This window comes from Mauremys mutica, unplaced genomic scaffold (genome assembly GCF_020497125.1).
Source record: "Mauremys mutica isolate MM-2020 ecotype Southern unplaced genomic scaffold, ASM2049712v1 Super-Scaffold_100355, whole genome shotgun sequence".
NCBI classification, from domain to species: Eukaryota; Metazoa; Chordata; order Testudines; family Geoemydidae; genus Mauremys; species Mauremys mutica.
In genome coordinates this window covers 480,221-493,931 of record NW_025423322.1, presented here as the reverse complement: position 1 = coordinate 493,931, position 13,711 = coordinate 480,221, and the positions used below count along the sequence as shown (strand labels likewise).

At 53.3% G+C, this 13,711-nt stretch overlaps 3 non-coding genes across 3 annotated transcripts; 1 reads left to right on the top strand and 2 right to left on the bottom strand.

The window, feature by feature from the left end:
• Positions 1 to 668: 668 nt before the first annotated feature.
• Positions 669 to 750, top strand: TRNAS-UGA. The gene has a single exon. It is a non-coding gene; the product is annotated as a tRNA-Ser (tRNA).
• A 6,750-nt stretch (positions 751 to 7,500) lies between these two features.
• TRNAK-UUU lies at positions 7,501 to 7,573 on the bottom strand. The gene has a single exon. It is a non-coding gene; the product is annotated as a tRNA-Lys (tRNA).
• Positions 7,574 to 8,806: 1,233 nt separating this feature from the next.
• Positions 8,807 to 8,878, bottom strand: TRNAA-UGC. The gene has a single exon. It is a non-coding gene; the product is annotated as a tRNA-Ala (tRNA).
• Between the last annotated feature and the right edge of the window lie 4,833 nt (positions 8,879 to 13,711).

Genomic DNA, 13,711 nt, shown 5'->3' with positions numbered 1-13,711 from the left:
AAATCTCCACCCCTCCCCTGGCGCTGAGAGACCCCTCACTCCCATGGAGATCTGTAATTGTTCTAACTCTTCCTTGGCCTTGTCCAAAGAGTTTTTCCAGAAAAATGATCAAGGACATTTCAAATGAGAAAAACAAAACAAACCAGAGAAAGCCCCACCACACCCAGTTTGGGGCTGAATTTTTCTACTGTAATTTGGAGACAATAAAACTCACCCCTCTGTTGGCCAGAAACCAAAGCTAGACCTCCTCCACTGTAGCTGTGACTTCTGCGACCAAACCACCAATGCGCTGACTCCTCTTGTGAGACATTTCTCTGCACTGCTGCTAATCCAGTTACTGACTCCAGGAAACATTTTCCTTAGCCTGGCTCCATGTGTCACTGGTTTCTATAGCAAAAGCCAGTCCCTGGCCCTGTGGTCCAGACATCCTCATTCACATCAAGCTTCAAGTTGAGAATCTTTTCCCCTTCCCGCTCTGTGGGAGGGGAGACTTTTAAACGCGCTCTCTGTGCGACTGCACATGGCTAAGCAAAAAGAACAAACCCAAATCCCCCCTGTGCTTTGGGAGCCAGGTTTGCGGTGGGAATCCTGTAGTTCAGATGAGTTCACGCCTGGGCATTGTGATTCGTTACCAGTTTCTCTGGCATTGGGGTAGCTTTGTGTTCACAGCTGTGATGGCCGAGTGGTTAAGGCGTTGGAGTTGAAATCCACTAGGGTTCCCCTGCGCAGGTTCAAATCCTGCTCACAGTGAGGCTGGAGTTTTAGCCAGTCCCTCACCCGGGCAATACCTCTGTACAACCCCCTGAGACACTCTCAATTCTCTCCCCACCCCAAGTAAATACTGTTCTGCTCCTTTCATAGAGATCTCTGGGACACCCCCTCACACTGTGTCCCTGAGGGGTCAGGCAAACTCTCAGCACTTGTAGCCTCTGCCACTCACCTGGTGCCCCATAGATCAGCCATAGCCCTGGTTCTGCTCCTCTCTCTAGGGTGTAAAAGGAGCCGAGTCAGTGACTCCATGGGAGCTAGGGGGCTGCAGAACCAACAGAGAAAAAATAGGTGCTCAGCGCCCACTGGCAGCCAGCTCCCCCCTCCCCCACTACAGGCCTTGCTGACAAGCTCCTCCTCTTCCCCTTCAGCACCTCCCACCTGCCAGTGATCAGCTGTTCAGTGGGGTGCAGGAGGCGCTGGGCAGGGAGGGGGAGGAGCAGGGATGGGAAGAGGTCGGGGCGGGAGAGGAATGGGGCAGGAAGGTGCAGGGTGGGAAGAGATGGGACAGGGGTGGGGGCTTGGGGGAAGGGGTGGAGTGGGGGCAGGGCCTGGGGAGGAAACGGGGGGATTTGTTCTGGGCCGACCCTGAAGGGAAGCACTGACTATCACAGTGACAATACAACTGACCAGCCTTGCGGGGGAGGCTGAGGGAGATCCGCACTCACCAGGTCTCTTCTTTCCCCCACGGTGAGCCAGACACTGCTCTCTCCTGGCTCTCACTCTAGCAGCTGGACGCCAAGGAGCCATTTCCCCACAGGAAGTGCATTGAGTGCCCCTGTGGTGCTGGGGGGCTGGCGCTGCTGCTGCCTGTGGGGCTGGCAGGGGGGCTGATGTCTGCACAGACTCTCAGCTGCCAGGCCGGAGGGGGCACTTGGGACCTTACCAGACTGGCTCAGTGAAGACGGGGGGTTGACAGAGCAATACAGACGCTCTCCAGAGCAGGGAGCAGCATCCGCCCATGCAGCCTGGCAATGAGCATTTCCCACAGCCTGGAGCCAAGGGGGAGGCGGCAGCTGCTGTTCCAGCTCCTCGGGGACAGGCCCTGTCAGCCAACAGCCACTTCTTACTCCCCAGAGCTAAGGGCGTCGGGTTCCTCCGGTGGGGTGTGGAGCAGCCATTCATTTTCCTGTTCACACTCCTCTGCGGTGTGAAAATCGGGGAGGGGAGGGAGAAGGCCTACGTCCCTCCCGACATGACGCCCAGTGGGGGAAGCCAGGACAACAGGGTAGGGGCGGCAAGTGGTGGCCAGACTCTCACTGCCAGGGTCTAGTCTAGCTCAGGGTCCAGCTCAACTTCCTCCCCGCGCCACTGGCCCCCAGTCCCCTTCCACCACCAGGTCAACCCGGGCACTAGGGCAGGAACGGGGTGAGGCAGCAAGTCAAGCTGAGCAAGGCAGGCAAAAGCGAGTCTTGTCTTCATGGGCTGCTCACAATGACGTCCTTTTTGTGTGCAGCTGCTGCAAAAACCTCCAGGGCAGAAAAGCAACAGGCCAAATTACGGCTATACACTTGCCAAAGTAGCTCAGTTGGGAGAGCGTTAGACTGAAAATCTAAAGGTCCCTGGTTCAATCCCAGTTTGGGCAGCTTCTTTCATCCCTCTTTATGCAGAGGCAGTTTGTTCTCTAGAATCATAAGAGTCCCTGCACCCAAGGTGAATAGGGCTGTCCTGGGGCAAAGCAGTTCTGGGGGGTCCCTTCTGTTTTTAAAAAAGAGTTGCAATACTGTATTCTCATGGGGCCCCTGTGGGGCCTGGGGCAAATTGCCCCACTTGCCCCCCCTCTGGGTAGCAGTGAAGGTGAGTCTCTGATCTTGGGCTCTGCAGTAGGAAAACATAGAATGGGCTTCTGCCCCTAGATGGCCCACCTGACTTTTAACAAGGAGAGATGGGAGCTGTCATTCCCAACATGGCAGGAAGAGAGCAAGGCAGGGTGACCCTCAGGAATGGTGCCAGAGGGCTGCTGGGCAGTGACAGGCAGGGATTGGGAATGAAAACTCTGCACAGCTGAGCAAGGGCACTACCAGGGAAGGGGCATCTGTGAAAATGGCCCTGTGGAAGGGATTTGGGGGCCCAGGAGGAGGTGCTTTATGTTCAGTGCCTTGAGCAGCAGGACTTGGCCATGGTGGGTGTTCAGGAAATGCCCATTAACAACTCTAGGGTAGCTCAATAGGCAGAGGGTGATTGGAGGAAGGGTCTCCTGGCCAGGGAAGAATGATGGGGTTGGAGTCTTGTTCTTCACATTCGCGGTGCGAGTAGAGAAGGTGCTGGAGCTCTGACCGGGGGGGCATTACTGGTGGGCTTTGTGCTCTGTGGCACTGGTTACTGCTATATTAGTGTGTATGGTCCCCAGTTAAGGCATGAGAGGGAAGATCAAAGGCTCCCTTCCTCTGGACTGCATGATGTTTGTTGTTGGGGAGGGATGGGATTTTAATTGTGTCAGCCAGCCTGAGCACCGCTGGTCCTGTTTTCCCAACCGTCAGAGGAAACATTTTTACAATGAGCACTACCTGGCACAGGTCTGTGGTGAAGTCAGCTTAGAGGAGCTCACTCCAGCCACAGAGGGGGTTCACCTTTCTGCGGGGACAGACCAGGACTCGCACTGACCGGATTTATGTTTAGCTTCTGTGTCTTTAGCATGTTGCTTCTCAGATTCTTTCTTGGCCTGACTTGTTACACTTTGACACTTAACAGGCCAGAGTTTGTGCACCTCCCTATTATCCTCACTAGGATCTGATTTCCAAATTTTGAGGAATGACTTTTTGCCTCTAACGGCCTCCATTACTCTGCCGTTTACCTAGAGTGGCGTTCTGCTCGTCCTCCTATTGTCGTTTCTGATTTAGGGCAAACGTTTCATCTGAGCCTCCAATTGCGGTGTTTTTAAATGGTCTGCATGCTGCTTGCAGGCACCTAACACTTGTGACAGCAGCTCCTTTTAATTCCATTCTAACCATCTGTACTTATGCCGATAGGTCGACTTTAGGGGTTTAACTTTGAGCGGTAGCTGAGAAGATGGTAAATCGGACAGAAACCCATTCGACAAACCTCTTCATTTCCTTGTTATTTCCTGACTTCTTCATTCATCGCCTTTTCCTTATTTCCTGGCTGAGGCGGCGGCCTGCCAGGGAGCTCCCCGGCACCTCTGGCTGCCTGTGCTGAAGGCAAGAGGCAGGCCTGGGCGTGGCGAGGGCCTCCTGTCCCGTAATGAGGCTGCACTGCTTCCTGGTCCCCTTTTCCCACCCACACTGGCAGGCAGCTGCTGCGGGAGAACACGAGGGAGGCTCTCGGGGCGTCAGACAGCGCTGTGTGTGTGGCTGTCAGGGGAAAGAGCCTTCTTCTCTAAAGATGGCCAGCAGAAAGGTGGTGCTCAGCTCTGTAAGCGACCTGCCCAGTAGCCTCGCTGCCAGGGGATGCAGGCATAGGACATATGGTGACACATTTCCTGATAGGGCCAGGCATCAAGGTGGAAGGTGCTGATATTCCATTTGTCCCACTGCCCCGTGCGTAGTGCAGTGCCCTGCACCTTCTCTTGTACGGGCCTGCCACACCTGTTCCAATTAGTGTTCCAGACTTCCCACTATTGTGGGCCCAGGAAGGTTGGGTCCAGGTTGTCTAGTACAGGGGGGAGGGGCTTACTCCATTACTTCTAGGTTATTTCCATAGGCAATGTAACACAAGTATACTTAGCAATACACCAGCCGCTGTAATAATCCACAGCAACACCGAGAGACCTGAGCACTGCAGCATGGTCCAACATCCCGGCCACCACCAAAACACCTCCTCTCCTCCTTCGACGGGATCAAGCTCTTAACATGTCCAGTTGCTGGCAGTTGCAATATGCTGCCGCTGCAGGTTTTCGTGCTTTTGTCCATATCATAAGTCCATTGAATGTCCACAGAGAAATGGGTTATTGTCCAAACCAACTTCACCACATGGTGTGGAATCAGGCTGTATGCGCTGGTTTGATTATTCACAGCAGTAAGATTCACAGATCTATCTGTGCGCTAAAGCCCAGAGAACAGCATGTAGTGTGGAATTTGGTTAGGGGCTGGTGTAATTATGCCCCCGGTAATATGTACATTTCCAGCAAAACACCTCAGACACAGTACACCCAATTGTCCACCCCTTGCCACGGGCCATTGGGTGTGCTCCTCCACGGCCATCAGGGAGGGGCACATTCAAACATCTTCCCTGGATTTACACCATTTTACACACCCCTCCATTGATTCCCAGCGAGCAAATCCCCTTCTCATTATTCCCATAGGGCTTGTGGGGCCCACCTTAGCTGCCGATTCACTTCCAGATACCACGGTAACTATTACACAGGTACTGGCCTCCTAGTTGAGCATTTTGAATTTCCACACACATCTTCCCCCAAGTCAGCCTTTTGAAGCCATCCCCACCCACGTCATGAGGTTTTCTGTTCATTGAAACACAACAATGCTAACAACAAGACAAACACCACAAAACATAGATTCATGGTATTCTGGGTTAGTCTTTTGCTGGCACCAGCTTGCTTGTAAAGTGTCTGAAAAACAAAAGAAACAATTTCCACACACACCCCCGATGGGGACAGATTAGTGCTTAATAATACCACTTCCTTTTACAAATGTCCTTGCTAATTGCAGGAAAAACAGAAGAATTACCTCCAGGCTGTCCTTATTTTGTTCTATAGTCAGACAGTGAATTACCCCACTTGCTGGTCATTTATGAAATTCATGAGGTGGTGTGCCTCAGTTTCCCTTCTTGTACAACAGACCCAGTTTGCAATAGTTTCTCTGCTGTACCAAGCTTTAAGTTTATCCTCAGGTAATAGCTGTGAGACAGATTTAGATTTAGCTTTAGCACTGTACATACACACACACACTCCTTAGGGTTAACCTGTCCCCCTTATTTTCAGGCTTGACTTGTTCTTTCATCTCCCTTTCCTGGAGGGCCACAATCTGAGTCTTCCAGTAGCTTGTTTGCTGACCAGATGTATTTATTATTTGCAGCTCCTTTGTGCTGCCACTGATGGGCAGCTCTCTCCTTCTCCCATCAGCTAGGTCATTTGCATTCACACAGGCTTTCGGGCTTGGCTTTTGGATCCAAAGCCATCAGCAGCTCAGAGACTGTCTTAAAAGGGACACAATCAACTTCCTCCCGAGTTCTGATTACTTTCCACTTTCATCTTCTGCTTCAAAACACACAGACCTGAAAAAGAAACCACAACCTATTGTGGCTCCCTTTGGAGCCCTAATAGGGTTTGAATTACCGGTATATACACACAGAACATGAAAAATTGGGTGTTGCCATACACACCATAACGAGAGTGATCAGTTAAGGTGAGCTATTATCAGCAGGAAAAAAAACCCTTTTGTAGTGGCTTTCATGGCCTTTGAGAAAGCAAGACAGAGCCTTGGAAGACCTAGCAGGGTTTGTGGCACAGGAATTATTCTCAGATTCCACTGAGACTTCAACTCAGATTGCAGGCATTTTGCCGCCCCAAGCACGGCAGGCAGGTTGCCTTCGGTGGCTTGCCTGCGGGAGGTCCGCCAAAGTCACAGGACCAGTGGACCCTTCACAGGCAGGCCGCCGAAGGCAGCCTGCCTGCCACCCTCGCGGTGACTGGCAGAGCACCCCCCGCGGCTTGCTGTCCCAAGCATGCGCTTGGCGTGTTGGGGTCTGGAGCCGCCCCTGTCTGTGGGGACAATTTTTTCTGGCAGGGAGGACTCAGTGGGAACATGCCTCTGTGACCAGCCTGCATTTGCTCAAAAAGTCAGCACATGGCACTTTGCTGCAGGCCCAGAGGCCTTTCTTCCTCCAGACTGTGAGGCCAGTGGACAGGTGAGGAAGTAGCACCTTCAGTCCCAGGAAGTAAAGGGCCCTTCCTGGGAAAGGCCATGTCCTGAAAAGGAAAAACTAAAGTCAAGGAGAGTCCTCCTGAAACTCTTTGGGGATGTCACAGGGGGAAAGTGTTTCTTTGGGTATGGCTACACTGGCGAGTTGCAGCGCTGGAAAGCCTCCACCAGCGCTGCAATTAGTAAGTGGCCACACCTGCAGGGCACTTCCAGCGCTGCAACTCCCTGGCTGCAGCGCTGGCCGTACACCTCACTCAGCATGGGGAATAAGGATTCCAGCGCTGGTGCTGCAGCACTGGTCATCAAGTGTGGCCACACACCAGCGCTGTGATTGGCCTCCAGGGTATAAGATGTATCCCAGAATGCTTTTATAAATTACTCTCTCTGTTTTGTTATGAACGAGCTCCGCCCGGAGCTCCGTTGCCGCTGCTGCTTATCTAAAAAACAAACAGAGCTCCTGTTTGCTGTGATCATCTGTACCTGGCTGTAAACAATCAAATGAGAGGCAGGCAGGGAGAATGAATGAAACAGCGGGGAGTTGTGTTGGCTGCAGGCTGTTTGCAATTAAGAGTTAAGACTAAGGGGTCCAAAACATGTTCTGATTTTTCAAGGCAGGAAGCTAAACACACAGTGTTGGCTCCAAAAATCCCCCCTCTCTTTCTCCCCACGCTCCCTGTCACACTAGACCCCACCCCACCCCCCTCTTTTGAAAAGCACATTGCCACCACTTGAATGCTGGGATAGCTGCCCATAATGCATCACTCCCAACAGCGCTGCTAATGCGGCCACACACCAGTGCTGGTAGCTGTGAGTGTGACCACACACCAGCTCTGGCCCTGCACAACCAGTGCTGCAACTACCAGCACTGCAGATTGGTAAGTATAGCCATACCCTTTACCTGACCAGGGACTTGAACCCTGGACCCTCAGATTAAAAGTCTGATGCTCTGCCAACTGAGCTAGCCAGGCTCACATTTGAAAAAAGGCAAATTTTCTGCAGAAGAGAAAAAAGTCAAGAAAAATGAGGGCGGGAAACAATACAGAAAACCTGCTACTCTCGCTCTCTTAGCAGTCCTAGCCCCAGCCTGCTCCTCCATCTGGCGCCCTGAGACATTATTCTGTTTTTAGTTAAATATCAAATCCAGGAGAAAACACAATTATACAAAGCAAAACGAAATCACAAACAGAAATGTCATTGGAAATACAGAAATAAAAAAGGGAAATGCAGTTCCCATCACTTTATCATGTCGGGGCCATTCCTGTATCGAGAGCACCCCCTAAGGTCCCTGTATGCTTACGAGAAACCTGGAGGAACTCATGCCACAGCCTGAACATGAAACTCAACTGCTCCCAGGTCCTGCAGTAAAACCCTTTCCCTGCTGTGACGTTGCATTCCACAGGATTTTATGAAAATATGCTAATGAGTGTGAATATAAAGTGACTGGACTATGCTTCATGCAAAAGGTCTCTTGTAAGGTATCATTACAAAGCTTATAATCTACTGTGTGTGTTCATCCTATTTGTATGAACCGATCATTCCTGTATCTGAAACTAGAAATATGAACTATAACTCTGAGGTCCTGTTGTAATGATGCAAAGTGTCGGGCATTAATAGTGGTTTGGACTCTTGATGGCTCCCATTAACCAGGACAATTGACTGGAGATGGCTCTGTCCTGCACCATCTGTGAGTCAGGCCAGGAAGAATGAAGGCTTGGGGGTCTCACAGGATATGTGACCATGTCACCTGGTACAGGAATCCATCTTAAACCTGGGGCTCTTCCTCAGGAGAGAGACAAAAGATTCCTGCCTTGTACCAAAGCTGTATAAGGGGGTGGAACTGAACAAACATGGCTGCAGTCATGAGACATCCCCTAGCTACCACCTGAGCTGGAACAAGGGCTATACCAGGTGAAAAGATTGGGCCCAGACAAGAAATAAGTCTAGTCTTTGCCTCTCAGTCTGTGCAGATGGGACCTTTCCCTCCAGTGCTGGAGGATTCGCCCTTCTCATCTACCCTTGTCCCAAGCAGCACAGCAGGTGGGAATCTTAAATGTACTGAGGAGACTTAGGAGCAGAAACTCCCCCAGACCTTCCATGCAATTGGCACTTGCCCCTCACTGAGCAGGACTGAAACTCCTGCAGGGAGATTGCTGGGCCCCATCCCCTCTGGGCATGAGCAAAGCAACAGGGTGAAAAGAACCTGGAGACGCTGGGGATTGAACCCAGGGCCTCATACGTGCAAAGCATGTGCTCTACCACTGAGCTATATCCCCAGATGGGTGATGTGTGCTATAGGTTACACTCAGAGCCCTCCTGTTTCCAGAGCACCTAGTGGCCTAAAAGCAGCATGAGGGACACATTCCCTGCTCTGAGGCCAAACCTGCTGTCCTGGAGGCTGCTGGTTCTTAGGGGTCACTTTGCAGCAGGGCCAGATTCGATGTGTGGGGCAGAGAGAGTGGGTGCCCTGGACTCAGGGTGCAGAGATACACTTAGCCCTCTCCCCTGCATTGGGTGGGGGGTGCTGCCACCCCGTGCTGGAAGATAATGGGAGGGGAGGGGCGCTGTGAGTCACTCAACACCTGACCCTGGTGGCAGAAGTGCTGTGGGGAGCTCCAGTGTTTCTAGGATCTGCTCTTTCCACCTGCCTGTAAAGTCCAGCTTTCCCCAGCACATTCACTGCGGTGCAATTGGGTCACTGTTTCCATGGCTGAACAGCAAAGAATCACTCCCAGTTTCCCTTCTAGCTGCAGCAGGATTAGCCTGTGTCAGTGGTTAATGAGGTGGATCTAGTTGTAGATTGTTATTCATTCCCCACCTTGACAATTCACACTGTCCCTTTCCCATGCAGATTCCCAGCACCTCAGTGATTCTGGTAGCAGGGGTTGGGGCCTGAGACTTTCACGGTTCTTTTCCCCTCCACCTGGAGTGAACTCAGCTTTTCCCCCATCCCAGACAATCCATGAAATAACAACAGGGGCATAAAGAAAGAGGGGAGGGAACATCTCACGGCCAGGGCTGGATGTGCCCAGGGTCCCCGGCTTGTCCATTGTTTCCATGGAATTTGGCCCCCTGCTTTGCACAAGGGACAGAGAAAGATCTTGCTGTTCCTGTGTCTGTGCAAGGAAAATTGTGCGTCTGTATGAAAGAGAGGAGGGAAATGGCCCCATGATGGGACAATATCCTCAGGATTAAGACCTAAGGGCTCAGGCTGAGAACTGATATAACTCCACTCATCTGGGATTTAACAAATTGTCTTTCATGGAGCAGGGCCAGTTCCAGTGTTTTTGGCACCCCAAGCGGAAAAAAAAATTGAAAAAGCTGCAATCAATGGCAGCTCCACCACTGCCACTTTTGGTGGCAAGTCCTTCCCTCTGAGAGGGACTGAGAGGGCCGAATTTCCGCTGAAGCCTCCCCTTTCCATTGGCCGCCCCAGGCATGGGTGGCAAGTTTGTAAAAATTTTGGTGGGGCCCAGAACCCGCCCCCAACTCCGCCCCCCCCAAATCCGCCACCACCTGCCTAAGGCTCTGGGAGGGGGCTCGGCGGGGGAGGTCTGGAGTGCAGATCCTGGGCTGGGGATTAGGGTGCAGGAAGGGTGCTGGGTGCAGGCTCTGGGCTGGGGCAGGGGGTGGGTGTGCAGGAGGAGGTGAAGGGTGCAGGCTTTGGGATGGAGTTTGGGGTTGGGAAGGGGTGTGTGGGAAGGGGGAGGGAGTTTGGGGATAGGAGGGAGTGCAGGGTGAGGACTGTGGGGCTGAGGATGAGGGGTACATGATGTGGGGGTGCTCAGGGCTGGGGCAGAGGATTAGGGTGTGGGGGGATGAGGGCTCTGGCTGGGGCTGAGGATTAGGGTGCAGGGGGATGAGGGCTCTGGCTGGGGCTGAGGATTAGGGTGCAGGGGGATGAGGGGTTCATGATGTGGGGGTGCTCAGGGCTGGGGCTGAGGATTAGGGTGCGGGGGGAATGAGGGCTCTGGCTGGGGCTGAGGGTTTGGGGTTGGAGAGGCTCAGGGTAAGGGCAGCCTGCCTTGCCAGTAGTGGCGGAGGGCAGGCACTAGGACCCTGCGGCAGCAGACAGCAAATCTGCTGGGAGCCCTCCGGGCAGCAGCGCGCTGCGTTCTGTCAGGCAGGGACGCAACACAACGCGGCGGAGGGGGGGGGACACGCGGAGGGGGGGTGGCAGGCGGGGGCTGGGACCTGCTCCAGGCAGGGTCGCGGCGGCGGGGGGAGACCTGCGGTGGCTGGGGCCGATCCAGGCAGGACCGGGGGGGTGGGTGGGAAGAGACCCAGCTCCAACTATTGCTGGAGCAGGGCGCCCAGCCCTGAATATTGGTGGGGCCCGAGCCCCACACAAATATATAACCTGCCGCCCATGGCCCCAGGAACCTGCTTGCTGTGCTGGTGCCTGGAGCCAGCCCTGCCATGGAGACACTGGGAAGATGGGGGAATCAGGAAAATAACATGGATTTATTTACATTGCAAGCGAAGAAAAAACAAAGCTTTCTTGATTTAAGGTCACTTTTCCCTGACTGGGAATTGAACCCAGGCTTTAGCAATGAAAGTGCCAAATCCTAACCCATAGACCAGGGATGGGCAAACTATAGCCTGCGGGCCAGCTCCGGCCCTTCAGGGCTTTGGATCCGGCCCGCGGGATTACCCCTGGTGGTGCTGCGGGCCTGGCGCTGCTCTCAGAAGCAGCCCCCGGGCCGGGAGGCAAAGGGCTCCATGTGCGCACGCAGAGCCCTCTGCCCCCCTCCCCACCCAGGGGCCGCAGCACTTCCTGGAGTGGCGTGGGGACAGGGCAGGCATGCAGGGAGCCTGCCCTGGCCCTGGTGTGCGCCACTGCCACCCCGGAGCCACTTTAGGTAAGCGGCACCGGGCTGGAGCTCAAACGCTTCCTGCCCCCCACCCCCCAACTTCCTGCCCTAAACCCTCTGCCTGTACCTCGCACCCCTCCTGCACCCAACTCCCTGCCCTGAGCCCCTTTCTGCACTCCTGTGCATTCCAACCACCTGCCCTGAGCTCCCTGCTGCACCTGCACCCTGTGCACCCCAACTCCCTGCCCTGAGCCCCATCCTGCACTCCGCACCCCTCCTGTACCCCAACCCCCTTCCCTGAGCCCCCTCTTACACTCTGCACCCCTTCTCTGCCCCAATCCCTTGTCCTGAGCCCCTTCCTCCACATCCCACACTCCACCCCCCCTGCCCCGGCCCTGCATACAATTTCCTCACCCATATGTGGCCCCCGCCCCAAAAAGTTTGCCCACCCCTGCCCTAGACCACCAGGGAAGAGAGGATGTTGCTTTTCTTCTCACTTATGCTACACTTTCTTGGGCTACTTTCTAGCCACTTTCTGAAATTGCTCCATTGTCCATTCCCTGAGGGGCTAGGAGCAGAGTGCAGGACCCCCTGTGCTCAGGGTCACAACCTCAGCCCAACCCAAGTCACTGAAACAAACTCAAATGATGCTCCCTCCAGCAGGATCACAGAGACACACAAACAAACCCCATGAGGAACAATCCTCCTCTGCCTTCATTTACCCCATCGCAACCCTCTCAGCAGCCTGATCTTGCGGGAAGGACTGAGCTGATAGGAGCTCAGGCATAGAGACCAAGGGAGGGGTGTTGCTCCCTCTCGCTGTGAGCTGATCACATTCTGACTCCGTGTAATGGGGCTCTGAGCTTTGCCATCTTGTGAGTTCTGAGTGCTGAGCCCCCCGGACCCTTCTGCTGGGAACATGGGGATTGCACAACAGCTGCAAGCCCTTTTCCCGTCTCCTTGTCCTCCTCGGCTTCCCCAGACCTTCCCCACAAATGGTTCTATCAGGCGCTGGAGGGATCTAAGGACCTGCAGGTTTCCCTCACCCACCTCTTAAGGCAAACAGTGATTCCCTTCTCTGACACTCCTGGGCCTGGGCTTCTTTTGAGTTTTTCCCCAGGGGACCTGATTCCCTGTGAAAATGTGTGTGTGGCATGTGGGGAACTCAGACTCAGACTCTCCCCCACTAGATGAGTCCAACAGCACCTCCCCTTGGTGGAAGAATCCTAAATTCCACCCTCCCACCCTGGTTACTCTGACCAGCTGATGGCGACAGCATGTTAAATCAACCCCAGCTCTCTGGGCTAGAAAGCAGCATCTAACCAGCCTTGTGACAGCTCCGGTTTGCTCGCTGGAGACATAACAAACCAGGAAAAAAGGCAAATGTCAGACAGGGAACCTCAGCTCACAAATAAACACCCTCAGGCTCCTTCTACACTGTGACTGGGCAGTTGACTGACTTTAAATCTAGCTTGCTCAGTTGGTAGAGCATGATGGTCTTTCAGGGTGTGAAAAACCCCAAAATCAGTATAATTAAGCTGACCTAAGCCGTGGTTAGATAGTGTTAAATGAAAGGAAAGATTGTTCTGTCAATGTAGCTATTACAGGGATGGAAAACCCCTCCAGTCACTGTAGCAGCTGTCTACTCCACAGTGCTAGAGCAGTGTCACAGCAGCATTTTAAGTGTAGCCAGCCTCACAGTGAGACCAAATCCAGCTCCAGTTTTGCTCTGTGGACACTCAGGCACTAGCAACATACTAATGCCTCCATAGTTGGCAGGATTCAAACCTGTGTGGGGAGACCCCAATGGATTTTTAGTCTATCACCTTAACCACTCAGGCACAAGTACTTAATGTACAGTTACTTCACTACACCATGATTCTGTTCTCACAGAATTGTCACTTCAAATTGCTCAGACCAGCTCCCCCAGCACACTCACGGCTGCATTAGTGTAAGTGTGTCCATGGCTGAACAGCAAGAGTTCCTGCCCATTTCCCTTCCAGCTGGACCAGGATGAGAGTGTGTTTGTGGTTAATGACATTGCTATAGGTTGTTGTTCATTCCCCACACTGACAATTCAGACAGTCCCTTTCCTATTCGAATCTCCACCATATCACTCCAACAGCCGGGGTCAGGATTTCTCTGGGCAAGGAAATGTTTCAGGGGGTTGGTGCATGAACTCAGCCTTGCATTCCATCCCTGATATTTCATAGACTAACAACAGCAGCATAAAGAAAGAGCTGAGCCAATATCTCACTGTCAGAGGTGAAGGTGGCCACGTCCCCTCTGTCTGAC